Raw genomic sequence first — 26156 nt, forward strand, 5'->3', positions numbered from 1 at the left:
CGCCTCCTGCTGGGGTGGTGCCGTCACACTGCAGGGCCTGGAAGAGTCCAGCCTCTCTCCTGACCTCACCCTTGTCCCCTTGCCTCTCCCTGACATCTGGCCTGACACCTCTTTCCGAATCGAGCGTTCTAAAGGGTTCTGGCCCCAGGGGACTCTGGAATTAAAACTTGCACTTTCTGCCAAGAGCTAAAATGCTATTTTCCATCTTTATCCCACTTTCTCCCCATGGGCTTGGAACAAACCCTTGAAACCCAAACCCATATTAAGCCTTTCCTCTCGCTGCATCCCCGACTCTGGTTGTGCTCAGTTTCTCTGTGTGTTCACGGATCTGCCTGAAGCCGGGACTCAGAAGAAGCCAGTTTTGCCCATTGAGCATCCTTCTGTGTTCTCATAGTAGCTCTGACCCCAGAAGCGTCTCAGTTTGTCTTCTCAAAAACTGCTCTCAGGAAGGAAGCTGCACCGACGCTTGAAGGGCCAGCGGAGGACGAATGATTACAACAGCTACGATTTATGGAGCTCCACGATACGCTCAACACTTCACGTGCGTGATCTCGTTGAATCCTCACGGCAGCTCTTACCCCATTTTATAGATGAGGAAACGGAAAGCTGAGTCACGCCACTGGCCTTTCTAAAGGGTTCCAAGCAGGAATGGATATGTGCATTGTGGAAGAGAGAGAGAAACTACAACATCAAGTTTACCATCGTACCCATTGTAGAGAGAGTGAAACTCAGTACGTTCACAATGCTGTGAGACCACCCCACTATCTAGTTCCAGAATTGTCATCCCCACAAAGGAAATCCCGGTCCTGTTCATTAAGCAGTCGCTCCCTACACTCCCCTCCCTCCAGTCAGCCTCTGATATAGCTATGGATTTGCCTCTTCTGGAACATTTCGTCTCAATGAAATCACACAGTATGTGGCCGTTTTGCCTCTGGCTTCCTGTACTTAGCATCCTATTTTCAGGATTCATCCCTGTTGTAGCACGGTGCAGTACCTCATTTTCTTTTTACAGCTGAATAACATCCCACTGTATGGCTAGACCACCTTTCATTTGTCCTTTCACCTGCGGATGAACACGTGTGTGCGTTTTAACAGAAAGACCTTGATTTTCAAGGAATGAATCCCAGATGTCGGATTTCGGGCAAACCCTCAAACCGGGAGATACGAGACTTGGGAGCAGAAAATCCTTCTGGAACGTTCAAGCAACAGTTTGGAAATCACATACTCTGCGGCTAGCTGTGTGGGAGGGGCAGTAAGGCAGGAAGCTCAAGGGTACTTGCTCCCCACAGGTGTTGCTGCTTCCAAAGCACTCCTGTTGCCCAGGGAGGCTGCTTGGCAAGCTCTTGGAATCGCAGATGACATCTCAGCACTCCGCCCGCCACCCCCGCTTCATTTCACTGGAGGGGAAGGGACGAAAACCTGGGTGGGAGGCGGTGGTCTTAGGAGACAATAACCAGGTTTCCACAGATGGGCTGCTTGTGGAAGCATAAGCGAGGGGAGGAACCAAGATGCCCCCCTGTAACATTTAATCCCCAATTCTGCCCAGCCGCTGTCTGAAGTAGCGTCTTAGGTTCTCTCCATAACACATACACACGCAGGGAGTCATGCAACTTCCGACAGTGCCGCAGAAAGGTCTTCAATCAGTCTGGTTTAAAACCTGTGGCTGGCCCAAGCTTTGTGGAGCGAAGTACTATGGTGGTTCCCAACAAGGCTTTAGGATCCGCTAGACCTGCCCGTGAACATGGCCTCTACGACCATTAGTTCTGTGAAGTTAGGCTGATGATGTCCCCTCACTCTCTTCATAAAACGGGGCAGTGGGAACCGTACCAAACCTGATGGGATTCTCATGGTCGTATGCGGAGAACACGGCCTGGCGCCTAGGGGAGGCCTTTTGTGTTTTATTTTTTTTTTGTTTTTTTTAATGATTTTATTTATTTGTCAGACAGAGATCACAGGTAGGCAGAGAGACAGTCAGAGAGATAGGGGAAAGCAGGCTTCCTTTGGAGCAGAGAGCCCGAGGTGGGGCTGGTCCCAGGACTCTGGGAATCATGACCTGAGCTGAAGGCAGAGGCTTTAACCCACTGAGCCACCCATGAGCCCCACAGGGAGGCCGTTTTTAATGTCATCATTAATGGCTCTTAATGGCTGCTAGCAGCCATGTCTACTGCAATCTTATGAAGGAACAGGTTAAGGGTCAAGACTGCCAATTCTGGGTTCTTGGATAAAACGAAACCAAGAGCTCAAATGGTTCAAGCATATGCCATATACCCTGCAAGGGCATAGAGATGGATGGTGCCTCCTCCATCCATGTGGGACCCCTGCCACAGAGCCAGCCGAGAGCCGCAGGAGGGGGGCTGCACACTCTGCCAACCCATCATCTTATAGTAATTCCTATGGATTTTGTCCAGTTGCTAAATCTTCCGAATTTGGAGGAGGGGAAAAAAAAATTCCCCACACAAAATTGTTCCATTTGAGGACATTTTTATTTGGATACCTGCCTGGGTCCCTGGCAGGGTGGGCCTGTCCTCTGTGGGGGCAATGGGACATTTGGGGGGAGGATGATGGCCCTGCCCTGAGGGGGTGTCACTAAGGGGTATGTGACAGCGTGACAGGTCACAGAGGGCAGCAGAGTATAAATAGGGCCGCTCAGGGGTGCAGGCTGAGAGAGTGCTTAGTCTCTCACCAAGACTTCAGTTTGTACTTCACACTACAAACTGCAAGTTCTTCTCTTTTTTAGATTAAAACCCCAGCACCCACCAGCATCCCCTCGGTCACCCTCAGATCCCCCCCACCCTGACCCCTGTCTCTGGGAGGTTCTGAGACAAAGCGGGGGCCTGTGGCCTGTGGCCTGTGGCCTGTGGGGCGCGGGGTGGATTTGGGACCCCTGCCACAGAGCCAGCCGCCTGCAGCAGGAGAGCCAGCCGCGTGCAGCAGGAGGGGGGCTGCCCGCTCTGCCAACCCAACAGAGGTCGAGGAGGAGGAGGAGCTCCAGGGACCGGCCCCCAGACCAACGCCCACCCCTCGCCGGCCCAGCCCGATTGTGCTACCAACTCAAAAACATGGAGTCTCTGACGCCTTATCACACCGCCCACAGCGCCTCCAGGGTGGGCATGTTCAACACCGCCATGGGGAAACTCCAGCGACAACTGCGTAAGGGAGAATATGACCTATTTAAATACGCACCCATGCTCGAAAGCGACTTTGTGCAGGTCACCAAAAGAGGGGAAGTCGTCGACGTGCACAACCGAGTCCGAATGATGACCGTGGGCATCGCATCCACCAGCCCCAGCCTCCCGCTCCCAGATGTCCTGCTGCTGGCCCGCCCGGCCACCGGCTGTGAACAGTACTCCGACCAGGGCCAGGCCACCAAGGGAAAAGGCCGCAAGGCTTCCACCACCCTGGAGCTCACCAGGCTCCTTCCCTTGAAGTTTGTGAGGCTTTCTGTTCACGACCGGGAAAAACAAATGCTTCGCCTCAAATTCGCCACCGGCCGCTCCTGCTACCTGCGGCTGAGCCCCCCACTGGATGCACAGGAAGATCTCTTCCCCTACTGGGAGAGCATTATCCAGGTACTGAGGCCGCCGCCGGTGCCCACTCACAGCAGAACCCACGCCGCTCGAGCAGAGGACATGCTGGACATGCCTCTGCTGGAGGACGACGACGGCAGGAACGCAGCAGGCGCAGATGTCCAAATAATGGATCAGGACCAGGTTAGTATCCGGAGCCTCCACGAGGGCTCGGAGGTGGCCGGGGCCACCTCTGCAGCTTTTGCTGGCGGGGAAGAGACTGTTCAGGACCCCCCCAAACCCAACAGCGTGCCCACCTTCGCTGCCCCCAACTGCCCGGGGCTCTCCAGGGAGTCGGCAGCAGGGGCCACGTCCGAGGCGGCGGCCGCCGGGGAGGCCGCGGCAGCTGCGGCAGTGGCGGCGGCAGGGACAGCAGCAGAGTTCGCAGCGGGGGAGGCCGGCAGATGCCTGGCGTTCGCCGGGCCCGGAGCTGCCGCCAAGCCTGCGGGAGAAGCCGCTCGGGACGCGTCGGAAGGCCAGCTCCTCTGGGACGCGCCGAGCTCGGCGGGCAGTGGGGAGCCGGCGGGAAGGCCGCCCCGCACGCGCCGGGAGGAGGAGCGAGACCCCCGCACTTCCCGCCACCGCAGGGCCGCCGACAGCCGCCACAAGGCCCCGGGGCACAAGATCGCCCCGGCGGACTCCAGCCGCTCCTTAGGCAGCCACAGAGCCGCGCGGGAGCACAAGGAGGACAAGGGCCGCAGCAGCCCGGCGCGCGCCAGGCGCGCCCCCGACGAAGGCATCAGCCACGCCCCCAGCGCCGAGGACTCCGGGACCTCCCACAAGTCGGGGCGGAGCCTCTCCGGCGGCAGCTCGGGCTCAGGCACCAAGATGCTGGGCAGGATCCGCAGGTTCCTGAGGAACCTGAGACTCAGCCTCACTGCCTGAGGCGCGCGGCCTCCCCACACCGCAGAGACGTGCCCATGGGGGAGAAGACTGCGGACACGAGCGGTGTGGTGTGGAGGCCATCGCCCAGGCGGCGGCGAGCAGCCAGGGCTTGGAGAGCGCAGGGAGCCGGACATCGGAGGTCATGGAGGGATGGAACTTCCTAGGCCCAGATATTGGGCAGCTGGGGGACCTCTCCCAGGAGACATTACAAAAAATAAAATAAAAAAATTTTTTAAAAATGGCATGCTGCATTGTGTTTGAATTTCTAGGTCCTGCAGCCCAGTGGTGACCTCACAGGGGGGCTGCCACCTAAGACCCAAGGGTCCAGTCGAGGACCGCCCCCACCTCACACCCATGCTCAGAGCCAAAGCATCCTGCCTCAAGGCCTGTCTGGCTTGTTTCTCCGGGCCACAGTTGAAAGTATACTATGGCCCAGAAAGCTCCACCTCCCCCATTTCTCTAGTTCAATGAATGTTCCTAACCCCTGAGGGTCCATAGACAAAGAACAGGGACAAAGAAAGAATGGGGGGGGGGACTCCTCATCTTTGGGGATCTGCCAGCATCTGCCAGCAGAGGGGAACAGCAGCCTGTGCTGGCAATATTCTCAGCTAGACTGAGAACCTGTCTATACCCAGGGTATATACACCAAGGAAAGAACTTGCTAAGGCACTGAGAACGTTTATAGCAAAAAGTAGCAAAACACTGCAAGCAGCCCAAATTACTATCAGCACCACTGACAATAGAGTGGGATGTGACAGAGATAGTGTACAGCTGCATACCCCGGCCTAGCTGCATACCCCGGCCTAGCATAAACACCGATTCTGTGGCTGTCACCTATTCCACCTGCAGAATAGTTCCAAAACAAAAATCGAAAGTACATGTGGTAAAACATTTTAAAAGTACATGTGGGACAAAACACAAGGGAACAGTACACGCAAAATTCAGGACAGTGTGAAAAGGCAAGACAAGATCATGAGGCGAAGACCGGGCTTTCAGTGCTGTTGGAAATGTTCTGTTGGGCCATCAGATCTCTGCAGTCTGAATGGTCCGCGAAATGCCGGGGCGGTTATGATGAAATTTCTGCTCCAGACATACCAACACCTTCCCTTACGTTTTCACTCTTATGTACGCACAAAAGTGTTTGTCTTCTGTCTGGAAGGTCTGGTCTCTTTAAATTGGGTTCTGGGTTCTTGGCATAAATTACCGACGGTACATGTAATCTCTATTTTACACAGAGGAGCACTGAAAAGTGAACTTGTTCCTACGGCACAGTGGAACCTTTGCAGAACAGTGACCTACACAGAGGAGCACTGAAAAGTGAACTTGTTCCTACGGCACAGTGGAACCTTTGCAGAACAGTGACCCACTCCTTTATGCAAAGCATTTCCACCACTGTGTTCCCAAACTCTGCACCAAATGTGCTAGATTAAGGGGAGGGAGGGATCGAGCTGGGGGACTCTTGGTAGTGGGCCTCTGCGAGCTGGTTTTTGAATTTCGGTGAGTTCCCGGCCGTCAGCTGGTCTTCTCTCAAGAGTGCCCAGACCACCCGTGAGCGGTGTCTGGCTCCCAGACTTCCATCCCCAGCCTCTGTGTGACCTGCACTGCAGCCATAAACAGCCTGGGGTTCCAGGGGCCAGTCGGGAATCTCCCTACAATCCGTTTCTCCCACCTCCACTAACTAAACTTGGGCACGGAGAAACAATTTAAAGGGGTTTGCCCTTACCAAGTCTCCCCTTCAGAGTTCAGAAAACAAATCCTTAAACTTCACGTGAGGGAGATAATCTGTTAGGTCCCAGCATCCGTGCTTGGCCCTTCAGTGGGGGAGGAGAGGAGAGGAGTCTCTCCTCTTTGTGAAGGGAAGGTGGCCGTGGCCATGGGGTGGGGGCACGGAGGAGGAAGGAACGGAGCCAGGGACCCCCACACAGTCACCGTTTCCTCGGGCCGAGCAAGGTTCACAACCCCAGAATGGAGAATTATTGGAGCGAGTCAAGTTATTCTTAAAGAATACACCATGCCAAAGATTAGATACGGTTTGGCCCCGCGAGGAAAACAACCTCAGAATCATTAACCCAGGGGTGCCTAGGTGGCTCAGTGGGTTAAAGCCTCTGCCTTCAACTCAGGTCATGATCCCAGGGTCCTGGGATCGAGACCCGCATCGGGCTCTCTGCTAGGCAGGGAGCCTGCTTCCTCCTCTCTCTCCGCCTGCCTCTCTGCCTACTTGTGACCTCTCTCCCTCTGTCAAATAAATAAATAAAATCTTTAGGAGAAAAAAAAAAAAAAAGAAGAAGAAGAAGAATCATTAACCCAGAGCTTCAGAGAAGACTCGTTGCTATGGGGAGAGAGAATTAATAGTTGACTCGTAAGCAGCTTTTCCCTGGACTCAAGGCAGCGAAGTTACAAAAAGAGCACTTCCCATTCCTTTGACCCTCTGATTTCCACACAGGCAAGTGCAGGTAAATGTGAGTGTGGAATAAAGACATCTGCATAGCATTTGGCTGTTGAACAGCACTGAGCCCCTTAGAGTTCATTCATGATTTAAAGTTCATCTGATTGTCCCAGGTCTCCGTTTGGCAGATCAGCAAAGGGGAGGTCAGAGCATTGAAAGGACTTGCTCAAGGTGGAGGCGATGGTTCAGAGAGGGGTGAGGCAACACCTCCCACGTATCACCCACTGAGTGCTAGCTCGGCCTCCCGCGGGGAGCTGTGGCGTCGATGGGGAAAACAGGACAGGCTTGAGGAGTCATCCCAACTCTAAGTGGCAGATACAAGGAGAGACGTGCATTCAGGGCACAGGATCCATTCCGAGGAGGGGTTCCTGGGCATGGGAAGGAGTCTGAGGTCGGGGAAGGGTTCACAGAGGAATCAGCAGATTTAAGGGCGACTAGGGCTCTGCCAGGCGGAGGAAGTATGGGGAGCTAGGGCACAGCATGGGGAGGCGCAGGTCACAGAAAAGAATGTGTGCAAAGTACAAAACCTTGAAATATCACTTGTGTTGAGCAATTACAGGCATTTCAGTACTGCTGGTTGGAGCCCAAGGGGAGAAGAGGGACGTGAGGCTGGAGAATCAGGCTGCTGGATCTTCGGGCACCTGGGGTGCTGTGTGAATGTCTGGGCCTTGGGGAGCCGTTGAAAGCCAGGGTGCACAGCTGGTGGCCAGGGGGCTGTCTGGAGACCAGCGATCCTCCAGGAAGCCAGGATTGTATTAATCCTGGCCAGAGATGAAGAAACCTAATCCTGGGTGGCGTTGGGGAAACAGAAGGGGGCAGAGTCAGGAGGTGTTGAAAAGATGGCACAGGACAATTTTCCATCCCACAGCCTGCCTGGCGGGACAGGGAGCTCGTGGCATAGGTTCAGCACTCCTCTAGAGGAGGGAGAACAGACCAAAGGGGAAGTGCCCTTCCCCGCAAGGAGGAATGTCTTTAAGATAGAAAAGAGCTTCTCGGTGGCTAAGGGGGTAAAGCATCAGGATAAGGCAGCCAAAGGGAACTGGACAGGAGGCGACAGCTCCTTGAGCTGTTCCTTGTGCATCTGGGCAAGATGGATTCCCACAAACCCTCCTCCACTGTACAGGTAAGAGTCACCCAGTAGAGCCCCTTGTGGCCACATCCTGGTACTACCGGCTATTGCTTGAATGGTGGGAGCCAGCACTGAGGCTAAGGGGCAGTCCCCCCCTCCCTTTGTCACATCACCATTAGCCTAATGTCAATCCCAGAGTTGAGGGGATGGGTGCGTAATGTCTCTCAACCAGGCTGCATGGCTCCCAGGGCAGGGCAATGGCAGAGTGTGGAGTGGCCACAAGACGGGTACCCTAGGAACGTGGGGGTTCCGACTCAAGGGGATAATGAGTGACCATCCAGAACAGGGGTAGGGTGGAATTAGTGTCACGGTCTCTCTGCAGCCTAGAAGTCATTCGAGAAACAGTTGTTGAGAGCTCCTACTATGGGCAAGATAATTCATGTATACACACACCTACCAGGAACGCAAATCAAAGTGCGGCGGTGGCCTTGGGTAGCGTATAGAAAGAGGCATCGTAGAGAAGGGAAGGTCTGAGCAGAGAGATGATGGAGAAAGAGGAGGACCTGGGAGCTTGGGGGTCTTGGGCGATGTTTCTAGATGACAGACAAGAACAGCGCGCCCAGGATATCGTGTGTTTAGGGGATAGGGTGGGGGAGGGTAGCGGGAAGGGGGTGAGGGTGTGTTGGGAAATGAGGCTGGAAGGGGAAATGAGACCGCGGCATAAAGCAGAGACCAGGAATGCTACATAAACCCCTGGGCCCCGTGATCTACGTTACTGCAAATGGGACCTGTAATCCAGAAATGAAGGGCACATAGAGCTGGAATTTCCTGGAGCAGAAGAGCAAGAGAACTTACAATGTGTTACGGGAGTTCATGTTTTCCCACACTCTGTGAGTGGGTGTTTTCCCACAGGTGTGCTGAGGAAATGATACCACTCAGCTTGGGGGCACCCGGAGGACCCAGCCAGTTGGCTTTGGCTGCCGGGAGCCCCATGTGATACGCCAGTATGCCATTCCAATGTTGCCGTTTTCTGCATGTGCCGTGACCTGCACAAGCTTGGGAAAGATCTTTCTAGAAATGCCCTTGCGTGCACACAATACAGTTGGCCTCGAGGAGCCTCGGAGAAGCACCTTCCTTGGAGGGCTGGCCTCTTTCCCCCAGTTTCTGTGGCTGCTGACCACGTCGGCCCGGTTTCTTTCTCCCACGGACATAGTCACGGCCCCAGCACCTTGCCATACGCAATTTACAGGAGATTAAAGAAGGAGAAATTAAAAGCCTCCTGTTTATTACATTTCATTTAATTTTAAAAATTAATTAAAGTTTTTCATAAAACCTTTTAGAAAGTTAAATGAGTTATTTCAAGAACTATCCTTTGCTTCGAGAGCATGCCCTTGCTCCTGTTGTTCACATTTGAGCTGGAGATAGAACATCATACGAGAAGCCCCTCCCAGGTTCTCTACCACCCGGGGGAACCATTACCCTAACCTCTGACATCGGAGACCCATTTTGCTTCTTTTTCCACTTTAGGTAAATGGAAGCACGTTGTATGTATTCTTTGACTCCGGTTTCTCTCCCTCAACAGCAGAGTCATGAGGTTTGTCCATGATTTTTGTGGCAACTATTCCTTCTCACAGCTATATTTCATTACAGATATATTTCATATTCGACAATTTACTGATTCATTCAGCCTTTGGTGGGTGTTCGAGTTACTTCCACTTTGGGGCTAATAAGAATAGTGCTGCTATGAACATTTATATGCAGAACTTTGGGTAAAAATATACATACATTTCTGTCAGACATATAGAAACGGAACTGAATACACACATATGTTCAGTCCCAGATGCTAATTCCACAGTGACTGTCCCATTACTTTGCGCTCCCACCAGGCATGCGTGGGCGCTCTGCTGTTTCCCATCCTCGCCAACATGTGCTGCTTCTCACCTCTTTCCTTCTAACCGATCTGCTGGGATGGGTGCCTTTTGTCCCCTTTGTCCCATAAAAACACACTTTTTAAAAAAACATAGTACGGTGACCTATAGAAAATGGTAACTTTGTGGTAATGTCCTGGACAGGCAACGTGAGAAGTTGGCCTCCCAATTGTTTTGAAATCTCACACATCTCTGAGCTCTTAAAAGTCTCGTTCATACATGTTTAAGGGTTTCTCGTTTTAAGGAAGCTTGTATTTTTATAAGCCTCTCCTGCCATCCTTTAGCTTTATAACAAACCCCCCCAAAACTTTGTGACCTAAAAAATGATATCTCATAGATTGCTCTACATCAAGAATTTGGGCAGGGCTCCACTGGGAGCGGTTTCTTCTGCTCCTCATGGTAGCAAGTGAAGTGAACCAGCAGTCAGGGCTGGCGAGTCCAATCTTCACTCACGAGTCTGGTGCCTTGAGGGAGATGGCGATAAGGTGGGGTTCTCCACAGGAATGCCTACACGCGGCCTTCCTCATGGTGCTCACGGGTAGTCAGATTGGCTTCCCTCAGAGCAAATATCTCAAGATAGCCAAGTGGAAGCTGCTTCTCCCTGAGCCTCAGAAGGCACCCAACGGAACTGCTGCCACATTCTACTGGCTACAAGTGAGTCAGAAGGACAACCCCAGTTTTAGGGGAGAGAAAATGAACTTTTCCTTCTTCACAGGGCAATGACAAGACCACATTGCAGAAGCCCGTGGGGGCGGCGATGGTATTGTGGCCTTCTTTGGAAAACAAGACTTGCCACTCCCTCACCTCCCCTTCTAACAATGTCCGCCAGGCCAGGATGTACCTGAGGAGCCCTGAGGTCATTGTGCCACCTCCAGGTTTCCTACCTTCCCCCTCCTCAACTCCCCTCTTAGGTTCTTCCTTCGTTTTACTTCATTTTCTTACCCCTTTCTTGTCCTCCCCCTTTCAGTGAATTAAACTCACAAGAACCCGCACCGGATGACTCTCGGTCCCCTTCTCCCTATCCCTCGCCACATGCCTTCAGGCTCATTGACGCCCGGCAAAGAGAGACAGTACTGGGACAGCTAGAACCACACAGCATGTCAGACCCAGAAGGATCTTGACTAATCCCAGATGTACTTTACATATGAGGAAGTTGAGGCCTAGAGAGGAGAAGGGCTTTCCCAAGGTCAGCTGCAGAGTTCTGGCCAGCACAGCAAAAGCCTAGTCCACAGTGGGTCTCAAAGCAGATCTACAACTTTTCCTTCCATTTCTGACTTCCTGGAACTAAAGCCATTTGTTTCTGTTTCTCGTCCACTCCCTCAACTTCACGAGGACATTTCGGCCTCTTGGCCAAGGGGCAAAATCAGAGAGGTCCGTCCCAGCCCTGGCCCGGGACCCAGCCTTCAGAGATGGACAGGGGGTCTTGTGGATGGACCAACTCAGGCTTAGGGCAACCAGACCCCCTCCAACCGACTGACTGGACCCAGACACAAGGGCTCCTTTCTGATGTTGAAATCCAAGAACCCTCTAAACTTGACCAGCAAGTGGCAACCAGTTCAACCAAGGCGCCCTTGCTCTTTGCCTGCACACAAAGGTATCCGTACCAGGCTAGAAATAGAAATGGGGTGCTCTGCCACTAACATCTCTCTTCGGAGAGAGAGTAGCTTCATTCCAGGTTCAGACTCCTGTGCACATGAATGGGAGCTTGCTCCTCTGAACTCCTGCACGGTTCAAGCTAACCCCTGCGACACCAGTGTCCTGATTTTGCTGCTTTGCTTGCACATCAGGGACACTGCCCAATCTCTAAAGATCCACTTGGTGATAGCACCTGTTTACCCCCACTTTCAGGAGATAATCTAGTTTCTCGAAGGGGTCGGGGGTGGTGGTGGTGTGTGTGTGTGTGTGTGTGGAATTTCTCACATTTACCCTCTGGTTGTAGGTGTAGGTGCCACCAATCAATCAGCTGTTAGGAAAACTCAACACCCTTTTTCTCAGCTGCCACCGACAATGAATTGGAGGGGAAGGAAGTGGGTGGGGGCCATGGCCAAAAAAATTGATCCAAAAAATAACACTGCATATGGTTATTGGAACTGAAAGCTCCTTTTACCAAGTGCATTAAAAGCAGCTTAATTTTCTGCGGCCACGTTTGTGTTTTGATACTTGACTAAAAAAAGATGACTATGTATTTACCATCAAGTTGTTTGGTTCATCTTGTTTCACATGCGACGGAGAGGGAAGGTTGGGCGGATCCGGGAGAATTATTTGGATGGGGCCTCCGCCAGAATCAGACACGGGCTTAGCCAGTGTCCTTCCCTGCGGCCGCCTCCTGCTGGGGTGGTGCCGTCACACTGCAGGGCCTGGAAGAGTCCAGCCTCTCTCCTGACCTCACCCTTGTCCCCTTGCCTCTCCCTGACATCTGGCCTGACACCTCTTTCCGAATCAAGCGTTCTAAAGGGTTCTGGCCCCAGGGGACTCTGGAATTAAAACTTGCACTTTCTGCCAAGAGCTAAAATGCTATTTTCCATCTTTATCCCACTTTCTCCCCATGGGCTTGGAACAAACCCTTGAAACCCAAACCCATATTAAGCCTTTCCTCTCGCTGCATCCCCTACTCTGGTTGTGCTCAGTTTCTCTGTGTGTTCACGGATCTGCCTGAAGCCGGGACTCAGAAGAAGCCAGTTTTGCCCATTGAGCATCCTTCTGTGTTCTCATAGTAGCTCTGACCCCAGAAGCGTCTCAGTTTGTCTTCTCAAAAACTGCTCTCAGGAAGGAAGCTGCACCGACGCTTGAAGGGCCAGCGGAGGACGAATGATTACAACAGCTACGATTTATGGAGCTCCACGATACGCTCAACACTTCACGTGCGTGATCTCGTTGAATCCTCACGGCAGCTCTTACCCCATTTTATAGATGAGGAAACGGAAAGCTGAGTCACGCCACTGGCCTTTCTAAAGGGTTCCAAGCAGGAATGGATATGTGCATTGTGGAAGAGAGAGAGAAACTACAACATCAAGTTTACCATCGTACCCATTGTAGAGAGAGTGAAACTCAGTACGTTCACAATGCTGTGAGACCACCCCACTATCTAGTTCCAGAATTGTCATCCCCACAAAGGAAATCCCGGTCCTGTTCATTAAGCAGTCGCTCCCTACACTCCCCTCCCTCCAGTCAGCCTCTGATATAGCTATGGATTTGCCTCTTCTGGAACATTTCGTCTCAATGAAATCACACAGTATGTGGCCGTTTTGCCTCTGGCTTCCTGTACTTAGCATCCTATTTTCAGGATTCATCCCTGTTGTAGCACGGTGCAGTACCTCATTTTCTTTTTACAGCTGAATAACATCCCACTGTATGGCTAGACCACCTTTCATTTGTCCTTTCACCTGCGGATGAACACGTGTGTGCGTTTTAACAGAAAGACCTTGATTTTCAAGGAATGAATCCCAGATGTCGGATTTCGGGCAAACCCTCAAACCGGGAGATACGAGACTTGGGAGCAGAAAATCCTTCTGGAACGTTCAAGCAACAGTTTGGAAATCACATACTCTGCGGCTAGCTGTGTGGGAGGGGCAGTAAGGCAGGAAGCTCAAGGGTACTTGCTCCCCACAGGTGTTGCTGCTTCCAAAGCACTCCTGTTGCCCAGGGAGGCTGCTTGGCAAGCTCTTGGAATCGCAGATGACATCTCAGCACTCCGCCCGCCACCCCCGCTTCATTTCACTGGAGGGGAAGGGACGAAAACCTGGGTGGGAGGCGGTGGTCTTAGGAGACAATAACCAGGTTTCCACAGATGGGCTGCTTGTGGAAGCATAAGCGAGGGGAGGAACCAAGATGCCCCCCTGTAACATTTAATCCCCAATTCTGCCCAGCCGCTGTCTGAAGTAGCGTCTTAGGTTCTCTCCATAACACATACACACGCAGGGAGTCATGCAACTTCCGACAGTGCCGCAGAAAGGTCTTCAATCAGTCTGGTTTAAAACCTGTGGCTGGCCCAAGCTTTGTGGAGCGAAGTACTATGGTGGTTCCCAACAAGGCTTTAGGATCCGCTAGACCTGCCCGTGAACATGGCCTCTACGACCATTAGTTCTGTGAAGTTAGGCTGATGATGTCCCCTCACTCTCTTCATAAAACGGGGCAGTGGGAACCGTACCAAACCTGATGGGATTCTCATGGTCGTATGCGGAGAACACGGCCTGGCGCCTAGGGGAGGCCTTTTGTGTTTTATTTTGTTTTTTGTTTTTTTTTTTTTTTTTTAATGATTTTATTTATTTGTCAGACAGAGATCACAGGTAGGCAGAGAGACAGTCAGAGAGATAGGGGAAAGCAGGCTTCCTTTGGAGCAGAGAGCCCGAGGTGGGGCTGGTCCCAGGACTCTGGGAATCATGACCTGAGCTGAAGGCAGAGGCTTTAACCCACTGAGCCACCCATGCGCCCCACAGGGAGGCCGTTTTTAATGTCATCATTAATGGCTCTTAATGGCTGCTAGCAGCCATGTCTACTGCAATCTTATGAAGGAACAGGTTAAGGGTCAAGACTGCCAATTCTGGGTTCTTGGATAAAACGAAACCAAGAGCTCAAATGGTTCAAGCATATGCCATATACCCTGCAAGGGCATAGAGATGGATGGTGCCTCCTCCATCCATGTGGGACCCCTGCCACAGAGCCAGCCGAGAGCCGCAGGAGGGGGGCTGCACACTCTGCCAACCCATCATCTTATAGTAATTCCTATGGATTTTGTCCAGTTGCTAAATCTTCCGAATTTGGAGGAGGGGAAAAAAAAATTCCCCACACAAAATTGTTCCATTTGAAGACATTTTTATTTGGATACCTGCCTGGGTCCCTGGCAGGGTGGGCCTGTCCTCTGTGGGGGCAATGGGACATTTGGGGGGAGGATGATGGCCCTGCCCTGAGGGGGTGTCACTAAGGGGTATGTGACAGCATGACAGGTCACAGAGGGCAGCAGAGTATAAATAGGGCCGCTCAGGGGTGCAGGCTGAGAGAGTGCTTAGTCTCTCACCAAGACTTCAGTTTGTACTTCACACTACAAACTGCAAGTTCTCGTTTTTAGATTAAAACCCCAGCACCCACCAGCATCCCCTCGGTCACCCTCAGATCCCCCCCACCCTGACCCCTGTCTCTGGGAGGTTCTGAGACAAAGCGGGGGCCTGTGGCCTGTGGCCTGTGGCCTGTGGGGCGCGGGGTGGATTTGGGACCCCTGCCACAGAGCCAGCCGCCTGCAGCAGGAGAGCCAGCCGCGTGCAGCAGGAGGGGGGCTGCCCGCTCTGCCAACCCAACAGAGGTCGAGGAGGAGGAGGAGCTCCAGGGACCGGCCCCCAGACCAACGCCCACCCCTCGCCGGCCCAGCCCGATTGTGCTACCAACTCAAAAACATGGAGTCTCTGACGCCTTATCACACCGCCCACAGCGCCTCCAGGGTGGGCATGTTCAACACCACCATGGGGAAACTCCAGCGACAACTGCGTAAGGGAGAATATGACCTATTTAAATACGCACCCATGCTCGAAAGCGACTTTGTGCAGGTCACCAAAAGAGGGGAAGTCGTCGACGTGCACAACCGAGTCCGAATGATGACCGTGGGCATCGCATCCACCAGCCCCAGCCTCCCGCTCCCAGATGTCCTGCTGCTGGCCCGCCCGGCCACCGGCTGTGAACAGTACTCCGACCAGGGCCAGGCCACCAAGGGAAAAGGCCGCAAGGCTTCCACCACCCTGGAGCTCACCAGGCTCCTTCCCTTGAAGTTTGTGAGGCTTTCTGTTCACGACCGGGAAAAACAAATGCTTCGCCTCAAATTCGCCACCGGCCGCTCCTGCTACCTGCGGCTGAGCCCCCCACTGGATGCACAGGAAGATCTCTTCCCCTACTGGGAGAGCATTATCCAGGTACTGAGGCCGCCGCCGGTGCCCACTCACAGCAGAACCCACGCCGCTCGAGCAGAGGACATGCTGGACATGCCTCTGCTGGAGGACGACGACGGCAGGAACGCAGCAGGCGCAGATGTCCAAATAATGGATCAGGACCAGGTTAGTATCCGGAGCCTCCACGAGGGCTCGGAGGTGGCCGGGGCCACCTCTGCAGCTTTTGCTGGCGGGGAAGAGACTGTTCAGGACCCCCCCAAACCCAACAGCGTGCCCACCTTCGCTGCCCCCAACTGCCCGGGGCTCTCCAGGGAGTCGGCAGCAGGGGCCACGTCCGAGGCGGCGGCCGCCGGGGAGGCCGCGGCAGCTGCGGCAGTGGCGGCGGCAGGGACAGCAGCAGAGTTCGCAGCGGGGGAGGCCGGCAGATGCCTGGCGTTCGCCGGGCCCGGAGCTGCCGCCAAGCCTGCGGGAGAAGCCGCTCGGGACGCGTCGGAAGGCCAGCTCCTCTGGGACGCGCCGAGCTCGGCGGGCAGTGGGGAGCCGGCGGGAAGGCCGCCCCGCACGCGCCGGGAGGAGGAGCGAGACCCCCGCACTTCCCGCCACCGCAGGGCCGCCGACAGCCGCCACAAGGCCCCGGGGCACAAGATCGCCCCGGCGGACTCCAGCCGCTCCTTAGGCAGCCACAGAGCCGCGCGGGAGCACAAGGAGGACAAGGGCCGCAGCAGCCCGGCGCGCGCCAGGCGCGCCCCCGACGAAGGCATCAGCCACGCCCCCAGCGCCGAGGACTCCGGGACCTCCCACAAGTCGGGGCGGAGCCTCTCCGGCGGCAGCTCGGGCTCAGGCACCAAGATGCTGGGCAGGATCCGCAGGTTCCTGAGGAACCTGAGACTCAGCCTCACTGCCTGAGGCGCGCGGCCTCCCCACACCGCAGAGACGTGCCCATGGGGGAGAAGACTGCGGACACGAGCGGTGTGGTGTGGAGGCCATCGCCCAGGCGGCGGCGAGCAGCCAGGGCTTGGAGAGCGCAGGGAGCCGGACATCGGAGGTCATGGAGGGATGGAACTTCCTAGGCCCAGATATTGGGCAGCTGGGGGACCTCTCCCAGGAGACATTACAAAAAATAAAATAAAAAAATTTTTTAAAAATGGCATGCTGCATTGTGTTTGAATTTCTAGGTCCTGCAGCCCAGTGGTGACCTCACAGGGGGGCTGCTACCTAAGACCCAAGGGTCCAGTCGAGGACCGCCCCCACCTCACACCCATGCTCAGAGCCAAAGCATCCTGCCTCAAGGCCTGTCTGGCTTGTTTCTCCGGGCCACAGTTGAAAGTATACTATGGCCCAGAAAGCTCCACCTCCCCCATTTCTCTAGTTTAATGAATGTTCCTAACCCCTGAGGGTCCATAGACAAAGAACAGGGACAAAGAAAGAATGGGGGGGGGGGACTCCTCATCTTTGGGGATCTGCCAGCATCTGCCAGCAGAGGGGAACAGCAGCCTGTGCTGGCAATATTCTCAGCTAGACTGAGAACCTGTCTATACCCAGGGTATATACACCAAGGAAAGAACTTGCTAAGGCACTGAGAACGTTTATAGCAAAAAGTAGCAAAACACTGCAAGCAGCCCAAATTACTATCAGCACCACTGACAATAGAGTGGGATGTGACAGAGATAGTGTACAGCTGCATACCCCGGCCTAGCTGCATACCCCGGCCTAGCATAAACACCGATTCTGTGGCTGTCACCTATTCCACCTGCAGAATAGTTCCAAAACAAAAATCGAAAGTACATGTGGTAAAACATTTTAAAAGTACATGTGGGACAAAACACAAGGGAACAGTACACGCAAAATTCAGGACAGTGTGAAAAGGCAAGACAAGATCATGAGGCGAAGACCGGGCTTTCAGTGCTGTTGGAAATGTTCTGTTGGGCCATCAGATCTCTGCAGTCTGAATGGTCCGCGAAATGCCGGGGCGGTTATGATGAAATTTCTGCTCCAGACATACCAACACCTTCCCTTACGTTTTCACTCTTATGTACGCACAAAAGTGTTTGTCTTCTGTCTGGAAGGTCTGGTCTCTTTAAATTGGGTTCTGGGTTCTTGGCATAAATTACCGACGGTACATGTAATCTCTGTTTTACACAGAGGAGCACTGAAAAGTGAACTTGTTCCTACGGCACAGTGGAACCTTTGCAGAACAGTGACCCACTCCTTTATGCAAAGCATTTCCACCACTGTGTTCCCAAACTCTGCACCAAATGTGCTAGATTAAGGGGAGGGAGGGATCGAGCTGGGGGACTCTTGGTAGTGGGCCTCTGCGAGCTGGTTTTTGAATTTCGGTGAGTTCCCGGCCGTCAGCTGGTCTTCTCTCAAGAGTGCCCAGACCACCCGTGAGCGGTGTCTGGCTCCCAGACTTCCATCCCCAGCCTCTGTGTGACCTGCACTGCAGCCATAAACAGCCTGGGGTTCCAGGGGCCAGTCGGGAATCTCCCTACAATCCGTTTCTCCCACCTCCACTAACTAAACTTGGGCACGGAGAAACAATTTAAAGGGGTTTGCCCTTACCAAGTCTCCCCTTCAGAGTTCAGAAAACAAATCCTTAAACTTCACGTGAGGGAGATAATCTGTTAGGTCCCAGCATCCGTGCTTGGCCCTTCAGTGGGGGAGGAGAGGAGAGGAGTCTCTCCTCTTTGTGAAGGGAAGGTGGCCGTGGCCATGGGGTGGGGGCACGGAGGAGGAAGGAACGGAGCCAGGGACCCCCACACAGTCACCGTTTCCTCGGGCCGAGCAAGGTTCACAACCCCAGAATGGAGAATTATTGGAGCGAGTCAAGTTATTCTTAAAGAATACACCATGCCAAAGATTAGATACGGTTTGGCCCCGCGAGGAAAACAACCTCAGAATCATTAACCCAGGGGTGCCTAGGTGGCTCAGTGGGTTAAAGCCTCTGCCTTCAACTCAGGTCATGATCCCAGGGTCCTGGGATCGAGACCCGCATCGGGCTCTCTGCTAGGCAGGGAGCCTGCTTCCTCCTCTCTCTCCGCCTGCCTCTCTGCCTACTTGTGACCTCTCTCCCTCTGTCAAATAAATAAATAAAATCTTTAGGAGAAAAAAAAAAAAGAAGAAGAAGAAGAAGAATCATTAACCCAGAGCTTCAGAGAAGACTCGTTGCTATGGGGAGAGAGAATTAATAGTTGACTCGTAAGCAGCTTTTCCCTGGACTCAAGGCAGCGAAGTTACAAAAAGAGCACTTCCCATTCCTTTGACCCTCTGATTTCCACACAGGCAAGTGCAGGTAAATGTGAGTGTGGAATAAAGACATCTGCATAGCATTTGGCTGTTGAACAGCACTGAGCCCCTTAGAGTTCATTCATGATTTAAAGTTCATCTGATTGTCCCAGGTCTCCGTTTGGCAGATCAGCAAAGGGGAGGTCAGAGCATTGAAAGGACTTGCTCAAGGTGGAGGCGATGGTTCAGAGAGGGGTGAGGCAACACCTCCCACGTATCACCCACTGAGTGCTAGCTCGGCCTCCCGCGGGGAGCTGTGGCGTCGATGGGGAAAACAGGACAGGCTTGAGGAGTCATCCCAACTCTAAGTGGCAGATACAAGGAGAGACGTGCATTCAGGGCACAGGATCCATTCCGAGGAGGGGTTCCTGGGCATGGGAAGGAGTCTGAGGTCGGGGAAGGGTTCACAGAGGAATCAGCAGATTTAAGGGCGACTAGGGCTCTGCCAGGCGGAGGAAGTATGGGGAGCTAGGGCACAGCATGGGGAGGCGCAGGTCACAGAAAAGAATGTGTGCAAAGTACAAAACCTTGAAATATCACTTGTGTTGAGCAATTACAGGCATTTCAGTACTGCTGGTTGGAGCCCAAGGGGAGAAGAGGGACGTGAGGCTGGAGAATCAGGCTGCTGGATCTTCGGGCACCTGGGGTGCTGTGTGAATGTCTGGGCCTTGGGGAGCCGTTGAAAGCCAGGGTGCACAGCTGGTGGCCAGGGGGCTGTCTGGAGACCAGCGATCCTCCAGGAAGCCAGGATTGTATTAATCCTGGCCAGAGATGAAGAAACCTAATCCTGGGTGGCGTTGGGGAAACAGAAGGGGGCAGAGTCAGGAGGTGTTGAAAAGATGGCACAGGACAATTTTCCATCCCACAGCCTGCCTGGCGGGACAGGGAGCTCGTGGCATAGGTTCAGCACTCCTCTAGAGGAGGGAGAACAGACCAAAGGGGAAGTGCCCTTCCCCGCAAGGAGGAATGTCTTTAAGATACAAAAGAGCTTCTAGGTGGCTAAGGGGGTAAAGCATCAGGATAAGGCAGCCAAAGGGAACTGGACAGGAGGCGACAGCTCCTTGAGCTGTTCCTTGTGCATCTGGGCAAGATGGATTCCCACAAACCCTCCTCCACTGTACAGGTAAGAGTCACCCAGTAGAGCCCCTTGTGGCCACATCCTGGTATTACGGGCTATTGCTTGAATGGTGGGAGCCAGCACTGAGGCTAAGGGGCAGTCGCCCCCTCCCTTTGTCACATCACCATTAGCCTAATGTCAATCCCAGAGTTGAGGGGATGGGTGCGTAATGTCTCTCAACCAGGCTGCATGGCTCCCAGGGCAGGGCAATGGCAGAGGTGGAGTGGCCACAAGACGGGTACCCTAGGAACGTGGGGGTTCCGACTCAAGGGGATAATGAGTGACCATCCAGAACAGGGGTAGGGTGGAATTAGTGTCACGGTCTCTCTGCAGCCTAGAAGTCATTCGAGAAACAGTTGTTGAGAGCTCCTACTATGGGCAAGATAATTCATGTATACACACACCTACCAGGAACGCAAATCAAAGTGCGGCGGTGGCCTTGGGTAGCGTATAGAAAGAGGCATCGTAGAGAAGGGAAGGTCTGAGCAGAGAGATGATGGAGAAAGAGGAGGACCTGGGAGCTTGGGGGTCTTGGGCGATGTTTCTAGATGACAGACAAGAACAGCGCGCCCAGGATATCGTGTGTTTAGGGGATAGGGTGGGGGAGGGTAGCGGGAAGGGGGTGAGGGTGTGTTGGGAAATGAGGCTGGAAGGGGAAATGAGACCGCGGCATAAAGCAGAGACCAGGAATGCTACATAAACCCCTGGGCCCCGTGATCTACGTTACTGCAAATGGGACCTGTAATCCAGAAATGAAGGGCACATAGAGCTGGAATTTCCTGGAGCAGAAGAGCAAGAGAACTTACAATGTGTTACGGGAGTTCATGTTTTCCCACACTCTGTGAGTGGGTGTTTTCCCACAGGTGTGCTGAGGAAATGATACCACTCAGCTTGGGGGCACCCGGAGGACCCAGCCAGTTGGCTTTGGCTGCCGGGAGCCCCATGTGATACGCCAGTATGCCATTCCAATGTTGCCGTTTTCTGCATGTGCCGTGACCTGCACAAGCTTGGGAAAGATCTTTCTAGAAATGCCCTTGCGTGCACACAATACAGTTGGCCTCGAGGAGCCTCGGAGAAGCACCTTCCTTGGAGGGCTGGCCTCTTTCCCCCAGTTTCTGTGGCTGCTGACCACGTCGGCCCGGTTTCTTTCTCCCACGGACATAGTCACGGCCCCAGCACCTTGCCATACGCAATTTACAGGAGATTAAAGAAGGAGAAATTAAAAGCCTCCTGTTTATTACATTTCATTTAATTTTAAAAATTAATTAAAGTTTTTCATAAAACCTTTTAGAAAGTTAAATGAGTTATTTCAAGAACTATCCTTTGCTTCGAGAGCATGCCCTTGCTCCTGTTGTTCACATTTGAGCTGGAGATAGAACATCATACGAGAAGCCCCTCCCAGGTTCTCTACCACCCGGGGGAACCATTACCCTAACCTCTGACATCGGAGACCCATTTTGCTTCTTTTTCCACTTTAGGTAAATGGAAGCACGTTGTATGTATTCTTTGACTCCGGTTTCTCTCCCTCAACAGCAGAGTCATGAGGTTTGTCCATGATTTTTGTGGCAACTATTCCTTCTCACAGCTATATTTCATTACAGATATATTTCATATTCGACAATTTACTGATTCATTCAGCCTTTGGTGGGTGTTCGAGTTACTTCCACTTTGGGGCTAATAAGAATAGTGCTGCTATGAACATTTATATGCAGAACTTTGGGTAAAAATATACATACATTTCTGTCAGACATATAGAAACGGAACTGAATACACACATATGTTCAGTCCCAGATGCTAATTCCACAGTGACTGTCCCATTACTTTGCGCTCCCACCAGGCATGCGTGGGCGCTCTGCTGTTTCCCATCCTCGCCAACATGTGCTGCTTCTCACCTCTTTCCTTCTAACCGATCTGCTGGGATGGGTGCCTTTTGTCCCCTTTGTCCCATAAAAACACACTTTTTAAAAAAACATAGTACGGTGACCTATAGAAAATGGTAACTTTGTGGTAATGTCCTGGACAGGCAACGTGAGAAGTTGGCCTCCCAATTGTTTTGAAATCTCACACATCTCTGAGCTCTTAAAAGTCTCGTTCATACATGTTTAAGGGTTTCTCGTTTTAAGGAAGCTTGTATTTTTATAAGCCTCTCCTGCCATCCTTTAGCTTTATAACAAACCCCCCCAAAACTTTGTGACCTAAAAAATGATATCTCGTAGATTGCTCTACATCAAGAATTTGGGCAGGGCTCCACTGGGAGCGGTTTCTTCTGCTCCTCATGGTAGCAAGTGAAGTGAACCAGCAGTCAGGGCTGGCGAGTCCAATCTTCACTCACGAGTCTGGTGCCTTGAGGGAGATGGCGATAAGGTGGGGTTCTCCACAGGAATGCCTACACGCGGCCTTCCTCATGGTGCTCACGGGAAGTCAGATTGGCTTCCCTCAGAGCAAATATCTCAAGATAGCCAAGTGGAAGCTGCTTCTCCCTGAGCCTCAGAAGGCACCCAACGGAACTGCTGCCACATTCTACTGGCTACAAGTGAGTCAGAAGGACAACCCCAGTTTTAGGGGAGAGAAAATGAACTTTTCCTTCTTCACAGGGCAATGACAAGACCACATTGCAGAAGCCCGTGGGGGCGGCGATGGTATTGTGGCCTTCTTTGGAAAACAAGACTTGCCACTCCCTCACCTCCCCTTCTAACAATGTCCGCCAGGCCAGGATGTACCTGAGGAGCCCTGAGGTCATTGTGCCACCTCCAGGTTTCCTACCTTCCCCCTCCTCAACTCCCCTCTTAGGTTCTTCCTTCGTTTTACTTCATTTTCTTACCCCTTTCTTGTCCTCCCCCTTTCAGTGAATTAAACTCACAAGAACCCGCACCGGACGACTCTCGGTCCCCTTCTCCCTATCCCTCGCCACATGCCTTCAGGCTCATTGACGCCCGGCAAAGAGAGACAGTACTGGGACAGCTAGAACCACACAGCATGTCAGACCCAGAAGGATCTTGACTAATCCCAGATGTACTTTACATATGAGGAAGTTGAGGCCTAGAGAGGAGAAGGGCTTTCCCAAGGTCAGCTGCAGAGTTCTGGCCAGCACAGCAAAAGCCTAGTCCACAGTGGGTCTCAAAGCAGATCTACAACTTTTCCTTCCATTTCTGACTTCCTGGAACTAAAGCCATTTGTTTCTGTTTCTCGTCCACTCCCTCAACTTCACGAGGACATTTCGGCCTCTTGGCCAAGGGGCAAAATCAGAGAGGTCCGTCCCAGCCCTGGCCCGGGACCCAGCCTTCAGAGATGGACAGGGGGTCTTGTGGATGGACCAACTCGGGCTTAGGGCAACCAGACCCCCTCCAACCGACTGACTGGACCCAGACACAAGGGCTCCTTTCTGATGTTGAAATCCAAGAACCCTCTAAACTTGACCAGCAAGTGGCAACCAGTTCAACCAAGGCGCCCTTGCTCTTTGCCTGCACACAAAGGTATCCGTACCAGGCTAGAAATAGAAATGGGGTGCTCTGCCACTAACATCTCTCTTCGGAGAGAGAGTAGCTTCATTCCAGGTTCAGACTCCTGTGCACATGAATGGGAGCTTGCTCCTCTGAACTCCTGCACGGTTCAAGCTAACCCCTGCGACACCAGTGTCCTGATTTTGCTGCTTTGCTTGCACATCAGGGACACTGGCCAATCTCTAAAGATCCACTTGGTGATAGCACCTGTTTACCCCCACTTTCAGGAGATAATCTAGTTTCTCGAAGGGGTCGGGGGTGGTGGTGGTGTGTGTGTGTGTGTGTGTGGAATTTCTCACATTTACCCTCTGGTTGTAGGTGTAGGTGCCACCAATCAATCAGCTGTTAGGAAAACTCAAGACCCTTTTTCTCAGCTGCCACCGACAATGAATTGGAGGGGAAGGAAGTGGGTGGGGGCCATGGCCAAAAAAATTGATCCAAAAAATAACACTGCATATGGTTATTGGAACTGAAAGCTCCTTTTACCAAGTGCATTAAAAGCAGCTTAATTTTCTGCGGCCACGTTTGTGTTTTGATACTTGACTAAAAAAAGATGACTATGTATTTACCATCAAGTTGTTTGGTTCATCTTGTTTCACATGCGACGGAGAGGGAAGGTTGGGCGGATCCGGGAGAATTATTTGGATGGGGCCTCCGCCAGAATCAGACACGGGCTTAGCCAGTGTCCTTCCATGCGGCCGCCTCCTGCTGGGGTGGTGCCGTCACACTGCAGGGCCTGGAAGAGTCCAGCCTCTCTCCTGACCTCACCCTTGTCCCCTTGCCTCTCCCTGACATCTGGCCTGACACCTCTTTCCGAATCGAGCGTTCTAAAGGGTTCTGGCCCCAGGGGACTCTGGAATTAAAACTTGCACTTTCTGCCAAGAGCTAAAATGCTATTTTCCATCTTTATCCCACTTTCTCCCCATGGGCTTGGAACAAACCCTTGAAACCCAAACCCATATTAAGCCTTTCCTCTCGCTGCATCCCCGACTCTGGTTGTGCTCAGTTTCTCTGTGTGTTCACGGATCTGCCTGAAGCCGGGACTCAGAAGAAGCCAGTTTTGCCCATTGAGCATCCTTCTGTGTTCTCATAGTAGCTCTGACCCCAGAAGCGTCTCAGTTTGTCTTCTCAAAAACTGCTCTCAGGAAGGAAGCTGCACCGACGCTTGAAGGGCCAGCGGAGGACGAATGATTACAACAGCTACGATTTATGGAGCTCCACGATACGCTCAACACTTCACGTGCGTGATCTCGTTGAATCCTCACGGCAGCTCTTACCCCATTTTATAGATGAGGAAACGGAAAGCTGAGTCACGCCACTGGCCTTTCTAAAGGGTTCCAAGCAGGAATGGATATGTGCATTGTGGAAGAGAGAGAGAAACTACAACATCAAGTTTACCATCGTACCCATTGTAGAGAGAGTGAAACTCAGTACGTTCACAATGCTGTGAGACCACCCCACTATCTAGTTCCAGAATTGTCATCCCCACAAAGGAAATCCCGGTCCTGTTCATTAAGCAGTCGCTCCCTACACTCCCCTCCCTCCAGTCAGCCTCTGATATAGCTATGGATTTGCCTCTTCTGGAACATTTCGTCTCAATGAAATCACACAGTATGTGGCCGTTTTGCCTCTGGCTTCCTGTACTTAGCATCCTATTTTCAGGATTCATCCCTGTTGTAGCACGGTGCAGTACCTCATTTTCTTTTTACAGCTGAATAACATCCCACTGTATGGCTAGACTACCTTTCATTTGTCCTTTCACCTGCGGATGAACACGTGTGTGCGTTTTAACAGAAAGACCTTGATTTTCAAGGAATGAATCCCAGATGTCGGATTTCGGGCAAACCCTCAAACCGGGAGATACGAGACTTGGGAGCAGAAAATCCTTCTGGAACGTTCAAGCAACAGTTTGGAAATCACATACTCTGCGGCTAGCTGTGTGGGAGGGGCAGTAAGGCAGGAAGCTCAAGGGTACTTGCTCCCCACAGGTGTTGCTGCTTCCAAAGCACTCCTGTTGCCCAGGGAGGCTGCTTGGCAAGCTCTTGGAATCGCAGATGACATCTCAGCACTCCGCCCGCCACCCCCGCTTCATTTCACTGGAGGGGAAGGGACGAAAACCTGGGTGGGAGGCGGTGGTCTTAGAGGAGACAATAACCAGGTTTCCACAGATGGGCTGCTTGTGGAAGCATAAGCGAGGGGAGGAACCAAGATGCCCCCCTGTAACATTTAATCCCCAATTCTGCCCAGCCGCTGTCTGAAGTAGCGTCTTAGGTTCTCTCCATAACACATACACACGCAGGGAGTCATGCAACTTCCGACAGTGCCGCAGAAAGGTCTTCAATCAGTCTGGTTTAAAACCTGTGGCTGGCCCAAGCTTTGTGGAGCGAAGTACTATGGTGGTTCCCAACAAGGCTTTAGGATCCGCTAGACCTGCCCGTGAACATGGCCTCTACGACCATTAGTTCTGTGAAGTTAGGCTGATGATGT

General features: G+C 52.7%; 1 protein-coding gene, 2 long non-coding RNA genes and 2 pseudogenes across 6 annotated transcripts in view; 4 read left to right on the forward strand and 1 right to left on the reverse strand.

Moving 5' to 3' along the window:
* Nucleotides 1–26156, reverse strand: part of PACC1 (proton activated chloride channel 1) — a 442395-nt gene that overhangs the window by 248319 nt on the left and 167920 nt on the right. The gene's annotated exons all lie outside the window — the stretch shown is intronic.
* LOC309850204 (Golgi-associated RAB2 interactor protein 4 pseudogene) lies at nt 2476–4692 on the forward strand (annotated as a pseudogene). The gene has a single exon. The product of its transcript is annotated as a Golgi-associated RAB2 interactor protein 4 pseudogene (transcript).
* LOC309849719 lies at nt 7916–9952 on the forward strand. The gene is made up of 2 exons (XR_014303858.1): nt 7916–8020; nt 8879–9952. It is a non-coding gene; the product is annotated as an uncharacterized lncRNA (long non-coding RNA).
* LOC309849517 (Golgi-associated RAB2 interactor protein 4 pseudogene) lies at nt 15135–16914 on the forward strand (annotated as a pseudogene). The gene has a single exon. The product of its transcript is annotated as a Golgi-associated RAB2 interactor protein 4 pseudogene (transcript).
* LOC309850217 lies at nt 20052–22106 on the forward strand. Its single transcript, XR_014304134.1, has 2 exons — nt 20052–20175; nt 21033–22106. It is a non-coding gene; the product is annotated as an uncharacterized lncRNA (long non-coding RNA).

The sequence above is a fragment of the Mustela nivalis genome (assembly GCF_964662115.1).
Source record: "Mustela nivalis genome assembly, chromosome: 16".
NCBI classification, from domain to species: Eukaryota; Metazoa; Chordata; class Mammalia; order Carnivora; family Mustelidae; genus Mustela; species Mustela nivalis.